The sequence below is a fragment of the Acipenser ruthenus genome, chromosome 6 (genome assembly GCF_902713425.1).
Source record: "Acipenser ruthenus chromosome 6, fAciRut3.2 maternal haplotype, whole genome shotgun sequence".
NCBI classification, from domain to species: domain Eukaryota; kingdom Metazoa; phylum Chordata; class Actinopteri; order Acipenseriformes; family Acipenseridae; genus Acipenser; species Acipenser ruthenus.
This window is the reverse complement of record NC_081194.1, coordinates 77635903-77654531: the sequence shown is the minus strand read 5'-3', so window position 1 is coordinate 77654531 and position 18629 is coordinate 77635903. Positions and strand designations below refer to the sequence as shown.

The following is an 18629-nucleotide window of genomic DNA, read 5'->3' as shown; positions in this document are numbered from 1 at the left end:
TCTATTCTTCATCTTTCCATAAAACAAATCAAAAATCTAATTTCCCTAGATAAAAGTAAGAGGACAACTGTTCTACAATATATGGACCAGATATGCACAGTTTATAAAATGTCTTATGTCTGTGCACCTTTGAGGGAACTGTAACAGGCAATGACACCCAAATACTGGAAATACCATGTCCGCTCTTGTCAATTTTCCCAGACACACTTTTTTCCTATCTTGGCATGCCCCTTGAGTTGTCAGCCTGTGTAAAGGTAAGTACAGCTTTTAATGAGCCCTGGCTCGCTGTCATGAGTAAGTGATGCCTGCTTCTCCTTCCCAGAATACTACCGGACAATTACACTGCAGTGCAGTTCAGAGCTCACCTCTAAATATGTGCATGAAACAATCAGTTACCGTCCACTGATCTCTGTTTCAGAGCCCCTACAGATGAGGGATGTGAATGGGAGATCACCCTATTGGGTAGAATGTTTGTTCTCTGTTTCAGAGCTCTTACAGTTGAGGGATGTGAATGGGAGATCATCCTATTGGGTAGAATGTTTGTTCTCTGTTTCAGAGCCCTTACAGTTGAGGGATGTGAATGGGAGATCGTCCTATTGGGTAGAATGTTTGTTCTCTGTTTCAGAGCCCTTACAGTTGAGGGATGTGAATGGGAGATCATCCTATTGGGTAGAATGTTTGTTCTCTGTTTCAGAGCCCTTACAGTTGAGGGATGTGAATGGGAGATCGTCCTATTGGGTAGAATGTTTGTTCTCTGTTTCAGAGCTCTTACAGTTGAGGGATGTGAATGGGAGATCATCCTATTGGGTAGAATGTTTGTTCTCTGTTTCAGAGCCCTTACAGTTGAGGGATGTGAATGGGAGATCGTCCTATTGGGTAGAATGTTTGTTCTCTGTTTCAGAGCTCTTACAGTTGAGGGATGTGAATGGGAGATCATCCTATTGGGTAGAATGTTTGTTCTCTGTTTCAGAGCCCTTACAGATGAGGGATGTGAATGGGAGATCATCCTATTGGGTAGAATGTTTGTTCTCTGTTTCAGAGCCCTTACAGTTGAGGGATGTGAATGGGAGATCGTCCTATTGGGTAGAATGTTTGTTCTCTGTTTCAGAGCCCTTACAGATGAGGGATGTGAATGGGAGATCGTCCTATTGGGTAGAATGTTTGTTCTCTGTTTCAGAGCCCTTACAGATGAGGGATGTGAATGGGAGATCATCCTATTGGGTAGAATGTTTGTTCTCTGTTTCAGAGCCCTTACAGTTGAGGGATGTGAATGGGAGATCATCCTATTGGGTAGAATGTTTGTTCTCTGTTTCAGAGCCCTTACAGTTGAGGGATGTGAATGGGAGATCATCCTATTGGGTAGAATGTTTGTTCTCTGTTTCAGAGCCCTTACAGTTGAGGGATGTGAATGGGAGATCGTCCTATTGGGTAGAATGTTTGTTCTCTGTTTCAGAGCCCTTACAGATGAGGGATGTGAATGGGAGATCGTCCTATTGGGTAGAATGGGACATTGAGAAGTACTGATTCCCACATCACAGCAAAAACATTTTAAAAATCTGAACTGGGGACACCAGCTAAATTCTTCAGAAGGGAACTGAACTAGATATAGTTTCTTTGGTAAGAGTTACAGCGTCACACATTTGCTTCCCCCTACCTGTGTTACATTGTCTAAAGATTCCACTTAACTGCACCAGTCCAGACCTAGCAATGCAAGCACTTTCCTCATGACAGGAAGAGGTAGGGCTGTAATAATGGAACTGAAGCTTCCTTAACTAAACAATCAGCTGAACCCAATGCAATGCAATTTGAAATGTCTTATTCCATACCTGCTATGGCTTCTATACTGGGAATGGCAATGGTAATGTAAGTGTTTATGCTGTGGCAGCACCAAGTATACTTCAATGACCCCTTCTCTTCCTCTTCCTCCAGCCCTTTGCAGACGTCCAGAAAGTAGGAGCCCCACTGTTCTGAGGGGGCGGAAGGTGTCTTCATATTCTTGCTCTAATACAAAACAAAAGGTCATTAATCCATTTTCACCAGGTGGCTAAAGTTTGTGCAGTTATAAAACAGGACACCTGTGGGATTATGACCTATACAAAACACTTATTTTACAAAATGGGCTCCAATACTGTAAAATGGTAATGGATTTAGCACCCTCTAAAAAGTACACCAGTGTCAACATATTTCCTATAAACTCCAGTTTGAACCCTCATTCCTATGGCTCTACTTGTTTTTTTGTTTAGAAATTGGTATTTTTAATAGGATAATTAAATGTAATACCGATAAATTAGTTGCAATTGGAGAAAGCTTGTGGTCAAACCAATCCTGAGCAAATGAAGCACAATTTGTATTAACTTTCTGTAGCTGATTATCACCTCACCCATTCCTTGTTAAACCGTATTATTGCTAAAACCAGCATTACAAAATGCATTGCAGTCCAACTGAGTGAAATGAGCTAGAACAGCTGATCCACGGAGCCAAATCTAATAAAGTGTGAATACATGCAACAGAATTCAAGTAACTGCAAACAGTGTGATACCGTAGAACACGCCAACCTGTGAAACACAGCCACTTTAACTCTTTAGCTGTCTGCCTCGTCCCCTGGATTCATATTTCTAGGAAAGTGGAAGAAAGATAGCACTTCTACTGTGTTGTCCTTGAGTTTAGAGAAAGGGTAAGCAGTATTTGACACATAATTGTATACAGTTGGGGCAAAATACAGCCAGGAGACACTATTTGACAGGGGACAGTAGTTCATTTTACACAGATGGCCACATTTTTTCAGGAAATACCACTGAAAATTGGTCGGGGCAGACCACTATGTGGACACCAATTTCTGAGTGACACCAGATCATCACTTCACCTGCCAAGTTACTGGCCAGACTGTTCTGTGTGAGAGCTAATGTCTGCGCTGCCAAATATAGTGCAGTCCACTACATCACCAAACACAAGGTAAGGCACTAATAACTAAAACCATCAGTCAGTCAGTTAAATAACTTACTGAAGATGATATTCATGACTAAAGCGCATGCAGATATATATATCCTGGTAGTATGTGGAAAACTAGAAGTATGTAATTTCCTGCTTTCTAATACCTTTAGGCTCAAAAAAAAAAAAAACACCTATTAAATTCGGGTCGGTCCGATTTTGTTTTCTCAGTAATACACAAACTGTCGATTACTATTAAAGAGGCTCTCTTTGGTACTAAAACTCATTGCCCCAGTAGCACATGACATGGCTTGCAGAGCGCAGCAGCAGACACGTGACACATATCTAAGGTGTTTCTTTTAGAATCATCATTCTTAAAAGTCGGAGTAATTGATTTGCTTATAAAAGATGAAAGAAAAGAAAAACGAATTCCATGAAAAAAAGCTCACAGAAAAATGCAAGTGTGGGAATCACTTGTTGTTATTGTGGACACGGAAGAAAAACAAGTTTTGCAAAACACATATTTTACATATCTATTCCATTTGCTCTTGTGTTAAGTTTGTAACAACATCACACATTTAGTTCATTTGATTTTCAGATAATCTGTAGGTTCATGATGGAATAAACACTGTCTGTAGTTCAGCCAGATTTCCAGGTTGACTGGAAAAAAGCACTGCTTTAATACTGTAGCTAGTCAGTGCATATACTAAACTGGGGAAAGGAAAAGCGTTCCTGTGTTTTTTTGGGCCGGGTCGAATCTGGGTCTAATAACAAGAATTTTACATCGGGTCGGGTTGGGTATTGTCGGTTAAAACTGGTATTCAGTATGTTGCTACACAATTTTATTTTTGATATTGTAACGTGGAGGTAAAGGAAGCAATCCAGGCCAAGTATTCAGGTGTCAAATGCATAGCAGTTCAATAAAATAAATGCAACAGTGGCGAGTCGTCAGCCGAGGCAAGTGGGGCATGGCCTCACCAATAATTTCCAAAAGCTAAAAAAACATTTAGCATATCGTATTTGTATTATTTTATTTAGAAATAAACACATTTAAGCATATTAAATACATTTAAGTCCACAAAAGTGCTAGTGACATTATTTAAAAGTCTCACTTTCACCAGCAGCGAAAGCGCAACTCCAGAAAGCTGGAACAATGTAGTTCTGCAGCGACTGCAGTCTGTTATTTGAATGCATTAAAATGCTCTCAGCGGAGGCATATATGAAATCAGCTGAACAAAGTAAATTTACTTTTAGTACGTTAGCCATTGGGTGGAGGTGGTAAGAACTATTTTGTGATTTGCGTCACACCTGTCAAAAAAGTCACGAGCTGCCACTGAAACGCAATAAACAACAACGAACACAGCATAAATAAAAGAGTTTAATAAACAGTCAGGTAACAAACACAAAGCTAACCTTGTACTTGGCTTGATTCATGCCAAAGCTGCCTGATTCCAGCCTTGCTGAAGCACCCCCAGATCATCACCGATCCTCCACCACATTTCACAGTGGGTGCGAGACACTGTGGCTTGTAGGCCTCTCCAGGTCTCCGTCTAACCATTAGACGACCAGGTGTTGGGCAAAGCTGAAAATTGGACTCATCTGGGGGTGCTTCAGCAATGCTGGAATCGGGCAGATTTATCTTTGTGAAGGACGCATGAATCAAGCCAAGTACAAGGTTGTCCTGGAAGAAAACTTGCTTCCTTCTGCTCTGACAATGTTCCCCAACTCTGAGGATTGTTTTTTTCCAGCAGGACAATGCTCCATGCCACACAGCCAGGTCAATCAAGGTGTGGATGGAGGACCACCAGATATATATTATAAATGTTGAATAAGTGGAACACTCGAGATAAAACTTTTCTTTTTTTTCAATTAATACTCATGCATTGACTCGGTCAGCAATTTTCTGCCACGCCAGCTCACGTTCTTTTGCTGCTGCTACGGTATTGCTTTTTTTCTTAAATATATACTCGTATTCTGCATACGCATTCATTAATATTTCTATCTCCACTGGGGAGAAGTAGGAGGTTCGAGCCCTTTTTTCTCCTGTTGCCATGACGAATCAGGTTATCTGCGTTCCTTTGATGAGGGCTTTTTATCTCCTCATGCACGCGCTTTACTCAGGGTTAACTTAACTCAGGGTTAACTTAACTCAGAGTTGATTGAACTCATTGTTATCACCTGTTCTGAGTTTGACATCTCAGAGTTAGTCAACCCAGAGTTCAGGTTTAAACTCAGAGTTTGTTAAACCTGCTTTCTGAAACAGGGCCCTGGCTTACACTTCGCTCCATCGTGCGTGCTCCCCCAATCACAGTCACGCATTCCAGTCCACCACCCCAAATTTGCTTTCCTGCAAATTCATGTTTGCGATCGGCTGCAGTCCCATTGTCCGCGTGAAGGGGACCCATAACTCAAAAACCTGGGCTGGCTGTGGTGTGAAAGAATATTTGTAGAAGTGGCATTCCGCACAGTACTTGTTTTGTTTACATATATTTATTTTGGCTCAGTCTGCTATAGTTGTGAAATGCAAGCTTACTGTATGTATCAGAAACATCTTCAATTACATGTAAATAAATGACGTGTATTTTTATTTAAATTATAAAAACATGATTACTGTTCTATATAACGTATTTTTAAACTACATGTGAATGTTTTATTCCATTTATATGGATTACTCGTAAAATAATAGGATTTTCAATCAAATATAAACAAGTAGCTATGGTGATGTCACCAGTAAATTATGCAAATGAGTACCATCGAAGGTTCAAACCTGCCTTCGGTAATGTGTTCCAAACCTTCGAAGGTCAAAATGTACATTTCGGGATTTCCAGGAATAAAACTTGATGTTATGTGTCCTAATTGGTTCAGTCAAAGACTTTAAAAACCACTGTGAAATCCTGATTGGGAACTTGAAGCTTTGTTCCATACTGTATGTGGATCTTAGCTTGTGAATGCCCATGACGAATCTTATAACTAGTGGATGAATACTAATGCATACCTACTTTACATCCCTCCACTTCGGTGTGATAACTAGATAGAGTGAACAGCAATATGAACTCTTATTGTCCTGACCTCCATGCCTGACTCAAAGTCAAATAATCAGATAATCAAACCTGAGAGAGAAGAAGGGGGAGTTCATGACATCTCGACACATCAAAATGGAAATTACCTTGTGATCTTGACAAAACCATCTGAATTCCTCTTGTGATTTCAATATAACATTCTTTTTTGTCATTGTCCTTAATGAATGACCTATAAGCATAAAAACCAAAAACCACAGGACCCAGAATACAATAGCTATTTATGTCCGCTTACTTTAGAAAAAATGGATTAGATCTAATCATAAAGTTGCAAAAAAATAATAAGTATAGGAAGTGCTGCACATTCCTTCAGTAAAAACCTAACAGTCCCACCGCATAGCGAGTAACCGCCCCATCTTGTCTTGCTCCAGACCAGTTATTTTTTGCTTCTGATTTATTTGCAGTGTTGCTAAATATTAACCTCCTCCCATGCAAGATATTCCCATCAATGGAAGATGAGTTGTCTCAAGACTGATCGCGTCACACAGCACTTGTGAACCAGCTCTGTTGTTTATTCTGCTGACAACGATTCCTGCCAGCAAAATGTTGACTCTGCTGTTTCAGTAGAACAACAAACCATCCTGAAGGTCGATACCTCCTCAGGATGTGCTACACAGCACACTTGTGCTTTTGTGACAAAAGTGGAGAAATTCAGCTGTCAAGTGCAGTATAGCAAAGGTGCCAACCAAACTTTTATCACAGGGCGCATATGCAGGAAACCTCACATTTATGTTCATTGTATTCCTTACTGCATGACGCACATCACAACAAAGATATCCAAAACAATTAAAAACAAAGCATTAATACAGTACTGCAACCACATACACACTCACTGCATAATAATAAAAAACAAATTCATGATCTATTTACTGTGGCTCAGTGGGACTGCTGGGCATTCGCATTTCGAGCTCTGGTACTGAAATCAGCCAGGAGTGAAGTAATAGCGCATCTCAGCTCTGCTTTCAGATGCTTGTCGGTTAGACGGGATCAGAGTTTTGTTTTAATCGACCCCAAGTTTTCTTTGTCTGTGTATTTTATATGCCGTATACAGACTGAAAAGGACATGTTTTTGTTGTATTTTGTTTTATTAATACTATGTATTTTCATGTATTTGATGTGCTGAAAGCTGAATTGTTTTTTAATGTGGCACTGCCTGGAATTTATTTTGCATTAGGTAAAACTTACATCATACTTTCCCTTCTTCTCTAATGGCTCAGCATCAGCGTCTTTAGACTTTGCGTCACTTGTCTGGGCTCCTTCTCCTTCCAGCTCCTCTAAGATCAGAACGGTTTCCCAGTGTCCATAGCAACTGGCTGGGAAAACATCCGAGCGTATGCTGTCTCCAAAATACACCCCCTGTAAGATAAAACAGTCAGGTTTAAGTAGGAAAAAAATAACCGTATTGCTTTAATTCTACAGTAATAGTCTTCTGAAGACAGCTGTTCAAAATACTGGCTCACAGTAAAGAGTGGGGAATATGTACAGTGAAACTGGCCTGTGCAAGTGAGCACATTTAACACATATTTTTAAAATGACACAGCTGGACCAATATGTGACCCAAGGGCCAGCGGTTCATTCAAAATGATGTGCCATGCCTCACAAACCAACTGCTTTTAACTGTCTTCCATTCATGAAAGTAGTGCAAATCATACTACTATACAGTGCCTGATGTTCCACATGGTTGCAGATGGCTTAAGCTGCCAGAGTGGCAAACAGGGACTTCATTATTAGAGCACTACTTTCTCTGGTTTCTGTCCAGTTATGCTTTAGAAATTTAAACAGGAAGTCAATATGAAGCTATGTAGAGTTTGTCATGAGTGCCCCTGCTGTGTTTTACCATAACAAGTTTTAGCTCCTTCGTAAGCAGCACTCACAGCAGCTTTTTTGATTCACATTCCCCTGAAGTCATACATGAAGATAGACATGCAAGGTACAGTAAGCATTTTCATTTCCTGTTGGGGGAGTAGGTTCATACTGTTGAAGCTGCATTTTATTGAGGCATGTGGTGGACAGGAGAATGCAAAGATGATAAGCACCCCCATCCTTTGTCTGATTTGTCTGATTCAATCCCTGTGAATGGTCAGATTGGTTAAAACAGCCGTCTGTTTATGACTGTTTTTCTGCTCAATTTGAATGTTGCTTCACCGCTTAAACCCACTTACTGATCAAGTAATGGTGGAGAAATGTAATAAATTACATTTAAAAAGATGTATCAATGGGAGATCACTTTTGTTAAGAATATGATCTCTTTAAAATAAACATGTATGCATATTGAAATTGATGAAGGAATCTATGAAAAAGATCTAGGAGTTTATGTTGACTCAGAAATGTCTTTATCTAGGCAATGTGAGGAAGCTATAAAAAAGGCCAACAAAATGCTTGTGAAAAGTGTTGAATTCAAATCAAGGGAAGTAATGTTAAAACTTTACAATGCATTAGTAAGACCTCATCTAGAATATTGTGTTCAGTTCTGGTCACCTTGCTACAAAAAGAACATTGCTGCTCTAGAAAGAGTGCAAAGAAGAGCAACCAGAATTATTCCGGGTTTAAAAGGCATGTCATATGCAGACAGGCTAAAAGAATTGAACCTATTCAGTCTTGAACAAAGAAGACTACGCGGCGATCTGATTCAAGCATTCAAAATTCTAAAAGGTATTCACAATGTCGACCCAAGGGTCACAAATGGAGATTAGATAAAGGGGCATTCAGAATAGAAAATAGGAGGCACTTTACACAGAGAATTGTGGAAGTCTGGAAGCAACTCCCCAGTAATGTTGTTGAAGCTGACACCCTGGTATCCTTCCCAGAATTTCATGAAGCAGCTTCTTGAACAATAAGCTACCAACGACCAAAATAACTCTCGTTTGTACTTTCTTATCACCGTGTTCGCTAACCAGCTGTGCTCCATTCATCATTTTTAAGTCAATCATAGCCAGTCCTGGCTGACGGCTGGCTGCTACTGCGCATGTGCAAGGCGGGTTTGGGTGCTCGCATTTCTGAACGAGCACAGCCCGGCTTCAGCCCATTGAAAATATGGGATGAACGGCATTGTTGATGTTCCAGTGTCATGTGAGAGGGGGAAATGAAATGCCCATCACCCAGAAGGGAAGTGCAATTCATTAATAAGAGACTGGGGGTTCGGCGAACAAGCGAATACTGTTAACATGCCCGGATAATGGGGATACTTGGTGTTAAAGAAGTGCGATGATCCTATCTGGAATGCAGAGGGGCGGATGAACGCTTTCTTGTAAATCAGGATCAGACTCACATGCAGCTCTGAGCCTCTGGCAGGTCTGGAATTCCATTCCTTTGCTTTTTAGCCCTGACTCCCAGAAACATGTGAATAACTATATAAATCATCTCCTAAGACTACACACTCTGGGCACATTTGCAAGTCTGGAGAACAAAGCTACATATAATAGCAATGGAAATTTGTTTCTGCACTGAATTACATAATACTTGTTTCAGCTGCAGGTACAGCATCTCTCCGTGAAAAAACTCTAAAGAATAAGCAAAATATGAATAACAATTATGAGGTTATGTGTTTCGGAGCAAATGAAGCACACAAGAAACTGGACACAATTTTAAAAGAACCTAGTTTAGAATAAACTGAAGTGAAAAAAATGGCTAATAATCTCTAAAAAGCTCTCTGAAGCCTTTTCAAGGTTTTGAACGTGCTTGTTTTTATGGTAGAGCAAGGGCAGGGCAGGGCAGGGGAAGGGGGTTGTGACTGTTATGAACCTACATAACCTGGTCATGAGGCACATTCCTCATTGTATAAATCAAATGAAATTCATAGGAAGGAACAGGTGACCTTCAGCAGCTGGTATTCACATTTCAGAAAAAGTCCCTTACCTTATAAATCAGGGGTTCAGATAACTGGTACGCACACCCACCAATAAAACAACACGCACACGTCCATATTGTTTTTAAGACGCAAATGCATACCTTCAGCACATTGTTAACAGTAAAGCATTTTTCATCTAGGCAGCGAGGGTGCTCACGCTTACAAGGTCAAGCATATTATCTGGCTGTGACTCATACTTGCCTAACTTCCTGATTTTCTACTGAGTCTCAAGGTCTCTGGGATCTGTCAAAGATCTCCAGGTAACTGCTGAGATTATTATCACTGACCATAATAAAATACCATTCACCATATTTCACTTAAAGCCAGAGGGTTCCAATTCACTAAAATGTCCATCATGCTAGCGCTATCATGGCTGCTTCAAGGTTTCATTAAAAAAAAAAAAAAAAATGAAAAAAAAGAGAGAGTGATATGTGAAATCACTCTAGTCTAGTTCATAACACTCATTTTCTTTTAATTGACATTTGAAACAACCAATGATAGCAGGGATCTCGATTTAGCTGTCCATTCAGAGAAGAGGGATGTAGTTAGGGGGAGTGGCATTGTGAAAGCTCACTGATGCTTTACTTCCCAAACTGAACGTGGGGGTGTCGGTGCAGGACAGCCATTACATTTAAAAGTGAGTTATAAAAAATACATTTACTTAAACATTTTACTTAAAATAATATTATTTGTTTCCCTCAGTTATATCCTTCAATAAATACGCTGTGCTGTCAAACTAACATGTTCAACACTAATAAAGTGAAGAGGTGTTTTGTTTTTTTGCTTTTGCAAATATCGATCCCGCCTATCAGCCTCACGCCGTTCTGCCCTGATGCATATTCCTGGCCGGCCTCCCTGCCTCTGCCATCTGTCCGCTACAGTTTATCCAAAACTCTGCTGCTCGCCTTGTCTTTTCATTTCTCCCATGCTACACTGCTGCTCTGCTCCCTGGATTGGCTCCCTATCGCTGCTCGGATCCAATTCAAAACTCTTGTACTCACCTATCGCTGTCTTGACCTTTCTGCTCCCTCCTATCTCCAGACTATCATTTCTCCCTACACCCCCTCTCGCCCCCTCCGCACCTCCACCACCTGCAGATTAGCTGTCCCCTCCCCTCCACTCCACTCCCCCGCTTCCAGAGCCTGCTCCTTTTCCACCCTTGCACCTCAGTGGTATAACGAACTACCCACGGATATCAGGACTGCTCAGTCCCTGACCACCTTCCGGCGCCTCCTCAAGACACACCTGTTCAGAAAGCATCTGTAAACCTCACAACTCTCGACTATACTAGACTACATTTAATGGCCAAGAGCTTCTGAGAAAACAGCATGGGACACAGTAAACACAGATCTCTGTTTTGCATTGGAAAGTTAAGTGGAACAGTTGAAAAGAAGCTGGATAAATTTGGGGATACCATCTACGCATATGGAAGCGAAAGGTTTGGAGTTGAAAAAAGAAAGTACAAAATACAAACTACTCCCGTAAAGTCTAGAAGGCAGCAGGAGACTGAGCGCTTAGTTAGAGAAAGGAGGCAGCTCAGGAAGCAGTGGAGGAGAGCAGAACAAAGTCAGAAGGAGGCACTCAATCTATTACAAAGGGTCATAAAAGATAAGCTTGCAACATTGAGTAGAGCTGAGCACCTATGGAAATACTGCAAAAAAGAGAACTAACTTTTATAAAGACCCATTCAAATTTGCAAAGAAGTTATTCACCAAGGAGAAAAATGGCACACTAAAACCAACTAAGTCTGAGCTGTAAAGGCACACAGATTCAAAAAGGCAGGAGCCTATGTCGATTCCTTCAGATATCACACCTATCAATCCACCAGAATACCAAATGGAGGACTGTGCACCTAAGTGGAAAGAAGTAGAGCAAGCTGTGAAAAAAGCAAGGGCTTCATCATCTCCAGGGCCTAATGGAGTTCCGTACAGGCTGTACTAGAGTGCTCCTGGTGTTCTGCGAATCCTGTGGAAATTGATGAAAGTAGCATGGGAAAAACAGGTTGTACCAAGAGCATGGTGCCGAGCAGGTGGGGTCTTTATACCCAAAGAAAAAGATTCTACAAGTATTGGTCAGTTTCGCCCTATTTCCCTGTTAAACATGGAAGGCAAGATTTTCTTCAGTATTGTTGCTCAGAGATTGTCAGCTTACCTATTGAAGAACTGAGGACAATAACAAACTTAGTGAAAGCCTACTTTGGAGATTTGCAATTTTGTTTTTCAACTTCAGAATTCAGCACTACATGGCAATGTCTAGAAATTGGAGTAATGGAGCAAGATGGGCTGAATGGCCTCCTCTCGTTTGTATGTTCTTATGTTCTTATGGCAATGGAAGTAATTATTAGGATGTCAAAATGGGTAGTGGGAGGAGAACGCTTGGCTTCTGGAATGCGACTGCCACCACTTAGAGTATACATCAGACACAGCAATACCAAGTGTCTGAGAAGTCTGTGAAAAGTCTTGGGTAGATGGTATGATGGGGACCTAAAGGACACAGTTTGTGTGGGAGAAGTGAGACAACAAGCAGTGCAAGGGTTGAAGAGCATAGACAGCAGCACTTTACCGGGCAAACTTAAACTCTGGTGCTTTCAGTTTGGTCTACTGCCAAGACTTCTGTGGCCACTCACTGTGTATGAGGTTTCCGTGACAACAGTAGAGAAGATGGAAGCGTTAATCAGTTCATATGTCAGGAAATGGTTAGGGTGGGGACCTCAAGCACAGTAGAAAGAAAGCAACGGAAAGGAAGGTAAGTAAACTGGGCTTAGCTGAGTGGAGGACGGGGGAGGGTGATGCTGGGACACCAGAATCATTGTCGAGCCCTCTTAAGGTGTCATGAGCTAGTCGACAAAACACCAAGGATGGAAGGTGCCCACTTGAAGACCCCAGAGAAGTACCTACTCAGCCCAGTCCTGACGGTTGTCATTCTGATGCGCTAGGGAGGCCACACTGTGGTTGATCCCTGGAGCCAGCATTGCAGGCGTTGTGTGTGCAGATGCGCCAGGGAGGCAAAATAGGCTGATCCCTGGAGCCAGCATTTCACTTCAGTCATCAACACCAGGCAGAAGGATATCTGCATCATCAGATGGAAGGAAACACAGATAGATCACATTAGTTTACAGTAAAAGACGGTATGTCTTAGCTGGTGCTTATCTTGGCGAGAGCTGTATCCAATATCAGCATGCAGTTTTAACACCTACTCTCATGTAATGGAAATCATGGCACCCAATTGTACCAGTAGTTGCATCAGCTTGCACCTGCACTTGCACTGACCTGCTTCATACCTTGCCGTATTCTACTACTGCTCTTAATTATAACTACTTCCTGTATCTTGTATTTGACCTTACTCTTAAAGGTATCTGTATTCACAGTTTTTATAATTTGTCTTATTGAAATCATTCTCATCCATTCATCGTGCTTACTACATGCTCATACTGGACTTTACTCGTATAAGCAAATATTTTTAATATAACTTAACTGCTCTTAGTCGAATCCGCTCTTACATGTAATTATTTACTGTATTCTCTTATTTTAATTTGATCTTTTGCTACTTATTTTATTGTACTTTAAAACTGTGATATGCTGTAATGTGATACTTTGTACTGTGATATTTTGTAACAGTTGCACTGGATAAGGGTGTCTGGTAAGAAATAAATAATAATAATAATAATAATAATAATAATAATAATAATAATAACCACTGAAACATTTGATCCTGAACCCAGCATCTTTGGCAGTGGTGCAAATCATTTTGAAAATGTGAGAGAGAGAGCCTGCTGGTGCTAAATTATTAAATACCTATATGAGGTACTCTAGCGCTACAGTCTAGCTCCAAATTTGCATCCCTGATCCATGACATCCCAATTGGAGGAGGAGGAGGAGGTGGAGCTAGACATCGACTTGGATGAAGACACCTAATTGTGGTCCGTATCAAACCATTTCTGCTCATGTGAGAACCTAATGATAAAAGTTATATGAACCCCTGAATATAAGCTGTAAAAACAATGTTCAAAAGATAAACATATCTGCTTAGCCTAACTCTCTCTCTCTCTAGCCCATCACATGCTTTGCACAATTTCTTTACATCTAGACCCATCTGGAACTGGAAAGCCACTAAGCGCATTCCCCAGTCTTCCCAGCCCCACTGACCCCTGATCCCTGCCTACATGCTGGATCCTACTTTGAACACACCGTGATGTCTCTGGCTCACTCTACTACACTCAATCTTATTAGAGTGCTCATTTAAAGCAGCAATCACTGCTAATGTCCCTCCTGTCCAAACAGAGCTGCATACATGAAGGAGGGCAATGCTGCTTTAATGAAGCATGTGTTCTCTAATGTGTGTGGCCTGCGTCAGCAGGCACACTATCAAATATCTCCCTTTTAAAAAAATCACAGCTTCCTGCTTCCAGCCTTGCTGTCCTTCGCTGATTTACATTCTTGCATGCCTTTAATTAAACCCAGATTTGCAGTGTTAGTTTCTGTGTCCGTTAGCGTGCAAAGATTTATTTTTTTAGGAGGTACAGGGATAACTTTTAATGTACTGTCCTGCATCAGGAATGTTAGGTTGGAGTCATGGCAATTCCCTTTTGAAAACATGACCCCAGGGTGGGATGAGGGGGAACACTTTATGACATTGATCAAGTTAAGAGGAATGTCCACGTGTGATGTCATTTCTCTATGGTACATAAAATGGGGGAGTTAGCTGCCTCTATCACCAGTAGTTACTGCTCCCTGCTGCGGTTTTGTGTTCCATGCTGTCAACAAGATTCAGTGCAGCAACTGGAAATGAGTGAATGGAAAATGCACACTTTTAGTAAACATGGTAAATAAGTTAAACAGAAACAGCAACAGAAAATGATACAGCACTCATATAACAGGATATTAAACAGACACAATTGAATTTTAAGAAAATGTAGATGGTTTAAAAACAACAAGACAACCAACTTAGCTGACTATGATCCAATCAAAATGAATTACCACTATTTAATACGCTTATGCAAATCAGAAAACTTGGTAAAACCAAGACAGACCCAGATGAACCCATGTTGTTTTCTCAAGAGCTCTGAGAGGTTAGAATCATAAAACTCCACCAATTGATATGCATCCTGCTGTTTAGTGGCCCGTGGCCAAATACGCCTGGAAACATAACTAACCTATACGGCCCAGAACAGGATATTTAAAACTAACACTGAAGTAACACAATTTGCAACTGAATGCTATGTGTAAATAGTAGGTCAGTTAAACAATCAGACACTGAGAATGAGCTAAGCACACATGATAGAAAAAAAAAATTAAAAAAATGTAGGCACGGTTGGCAATTCTTTCAAACTGCAAGGCAGAGGCAGCTCCTGCCAGAAATACCATGTCTAGAAAGTTCATCCACAAACACATTGCATTTAAAAAAGACACACATGTTCTGGATTTGAGGAGCCTCATTAAAGTCTGTATTTTACCAACTATGGAAGTGTTTTGCACTGGAGCAAGAGAAAAGCTTATCAAGTGGAAATTGACATGGCAAAACGATTAGCTTAGGAACATAGCTTGAAGCCATGCTAAGTACACTTCATTCAGTTAATTCCACTGGAATCTCCTCAGCTCATTTATGGGTGATTGAAAACATTACGGCTGCAGGTCAGTTTAGAACTTACCAAAGCTTATTCAGGTGGTAACCCGACATTCCTGTAGCTGTTTTAGACACAGCAGAGAACACTGACAGCATTCACTGGCTACGAAAAAAAGTATTGATGCTGACAGCTCCCTTGACGCAGGTTAATTTGAGAGAAGTTTTTTATTTACAGGCTCCCAAGCTGCTCAGTGACAGCCTTTTTTTTTTTTTTTTTTTTTTTTTTTAATTTAGTCGTCGCCAATTATTTTACCCCGATTTTCACCCCAATTTAGCATGCCCAATTATTATCTATATCCTCGGCTCACCGCTCGCAACCCCCCCGCCGACTCGGGAAACGGAGGCTGGAACACGCGTCCTCCGAAACGTGCTCCTGCCAAGCCGTCATTTTTCGCACTGCAGATCCACAGCAATGCCACCAGACCTATAGTGCCGGAGGACAACACAGATCTGGCGGCTCCGCTGCAGAGCCACAGGCGCCCTATCGGCCACAGGGGTCGCTGATGCGCGGTGAGCTGTGGAGACAGCCTTTTTTTGAGCTACAGCATCCAGACTGCAGCCAAGGGTCTGCCACTGATGCAAACAATACTGGGTCCATTATCCTTGCCTTCTTTGCACCCCCTTCTACTCTTTGGTTGTGCCAAGGAAAACAGGTGCAAGTACACCTTTCCAAATACATTGATGTGCATTTTAACATAGCTAAATAAATACACTTCCAATGAGTTTGATAGGCTCAGTTAATGCTCCATAACCTGAAAACTCTTTCTCCAAATGCATACCAAGTATTTATTTCCATTTAATATCATGACATTTTAGCTGGATATGATTAATCTATTAAGCAGTGTATATTGGAGGAAAAACATTTGGAAAAAACTCACAGTATTTGAACAAGATAAACTCGTAACCAATCAATGGGGAAGCCAACAGGTTCAAAACAAAAGTATTTACGGAGGCTATTGAAACCACTGAAAATACAGCCAAAACAAAGCTGCTCTATAAGACAGTGGAGCAGAATCACTCTCCTTTATACCCCAACACTCAGACAGTGCAGGCATGCACCTGAACCACCTTTCCTGTTCATACCTGGGGCTCTGAATTTCCTGTCATAGTCTTGAGGAGTTCATGGAGGTGGGCCCAGTTTCCCTGAGAGTACCAGCCGGGCTTGTCCAATGAGGGGAGACCTTCAGTGCTCTCTTCATCATTCACTGAAATCAGGAAAAAAAAACTTTACATGAGGACACAGCAGAAACATAAAACGCCACATGATATAAATGTGGCATCCCTAATGGGTCAGAGGTCAAGATCACCAACATAATGAGCATACTGTACAGCGTTTACGTAAACCCCATACTGCTGGTCTGAGTGTGACAGGGATACGAGATCAATAAGGGAGAAGGGGTATTTATTGCATAATATCCACAATCGAACTGGAACTAGAGAATTATATAAACCAGTTTCTGGTTCCCTTTACTGGATCCTGCTGCCCTAAACCTGCTCTAGGCTGAACTGCAGCTTCTCATAGCCTGTGCTCTCAGTGAAAACCCTTTGGAATTGTACTGACATGTGCTAAAGTTCAATCAAATTACATAACAGCTTACAGACAACTTTTTTTCCTGGACTTTCTAATGCTGAGAAATATACAAAATGTTAGGTCTATGACATATGGACTGTTTTAATACACAATAATAACACAAAATACGGTAGAACATAACATTTTTCCAGAATGTACCAATACCCATAAAGACTTCAAATTGAGCTAAACAGAAACGAGACAGTGTTGGCTTCTTGCAACTAATGACTGACACCTGTCTGGCGACCAGTCATTTATTTAAAATCAAATCTTCACTAAAATCTAATAAGCACAACTTTATACAGCATGAGACACAATAGCTCACTTAAAATAGAAAGAAATCCATTCAGCTTTTTGTAAAAGTCATACAGACAGACAGGGGTTATTGTTATAGACTCAATCATGTGCTAAAGAATGTTCTTAGCAATTTTAATAACACTAGCATAAGTGATTCTCTAAATATATGAAAAACTGTGACATAGTTTACGTTCTTAAGGGTGTCTAGCAGTCATATGTAACCTTAGCAGGGAATAATAAATTTGCTTTTTAATGTACACCAGACATCCATTAATTTATTAGTAACAAAACTTGAAAGCGTGCCATGAAACCCTTGACATTCAGCCACATACTGGCAAGCAGACACAGGATTCAGTCAGCGTTTCTTGTGGTAATGAATTCAAATCTTTGGAAAAATGGCACAGAGCAAGAAACAATATTATTATTGGTGATACAGAGTAGCAAAACAAAGGGCAGCTTTAAAATGACAGGCACAGTTTCTCGGAGAGCTCATTATTTCAAAATCTCTTGGTTTCCTGGAGCCTCAAGCAGTTTGGTACAGAGACCTGATACCTGTTAAAGGACACTGTTATACATCCTGTTAGGCTACGATTCATATTTGTTTGTATAAGGACTGCCATCACTGTACGGACAAATAGAGGCAGGAAATGTGTCCTTCGTTATAGTGGAGTGGGTGTTTGAAATGTGTGACTCATGGAAAAGAGTGCACACTGTTAAGAAGTTTAATGTTGCACCAACCTACAGGAATTAACGGAAAGTAGGGCACAGGTTTGTGGAGCCCCCTACTGAAACACTGCAACCGTCTACAAAAACCTAGAAATTTCCATAAAACTAATTTACCAATTCAGTATTTGAGGGCCACATCCACCTTGACTTGTATCTTAGATACTGTAGCGCCAATCAAAACTCGGGGAGTGTCTTTTAAAAAAAGCTCACCGTGGTTCAATGATACAACTCGTAAAATGAAATATGTGGGTTGTAAACTAGAACGGAGATGATGGAAATCTAAACTGCACGTTCATTACATCACATGGAAGGAGCACCTGGTTAAATATAGGAAGGCTCTGGTGTTGGCTAGATCATCATATTATTCCAATTTAATTGAAACAAATAAAAATAAAATTATTATTATTATATATTTTTTTGCTACTTTAGATAAATTAAGTAATCCTTCCCCCAATAGTCCTACCCTTGACATTGGCTCCTCTCATAGCTGCAATGACTTCTTACATTTCTTTAGAAATAAAATACTAGACATCAGAAATGAGATTCCACAGACACCTTCTAT

General features: G+C 40.7%; 1 pseudogene; it reads right to left on the bottom strand.

The window, feature by feature from the left end:
- The window catches only part of LOC117410606 (5'-nucleotidase domain-containing protein 1-like), a 115957-nt pseudogene that overhangs the window by 2063 nt on the left and 95265 nt on the right, over nucleotides 1-18629 (bottom strand).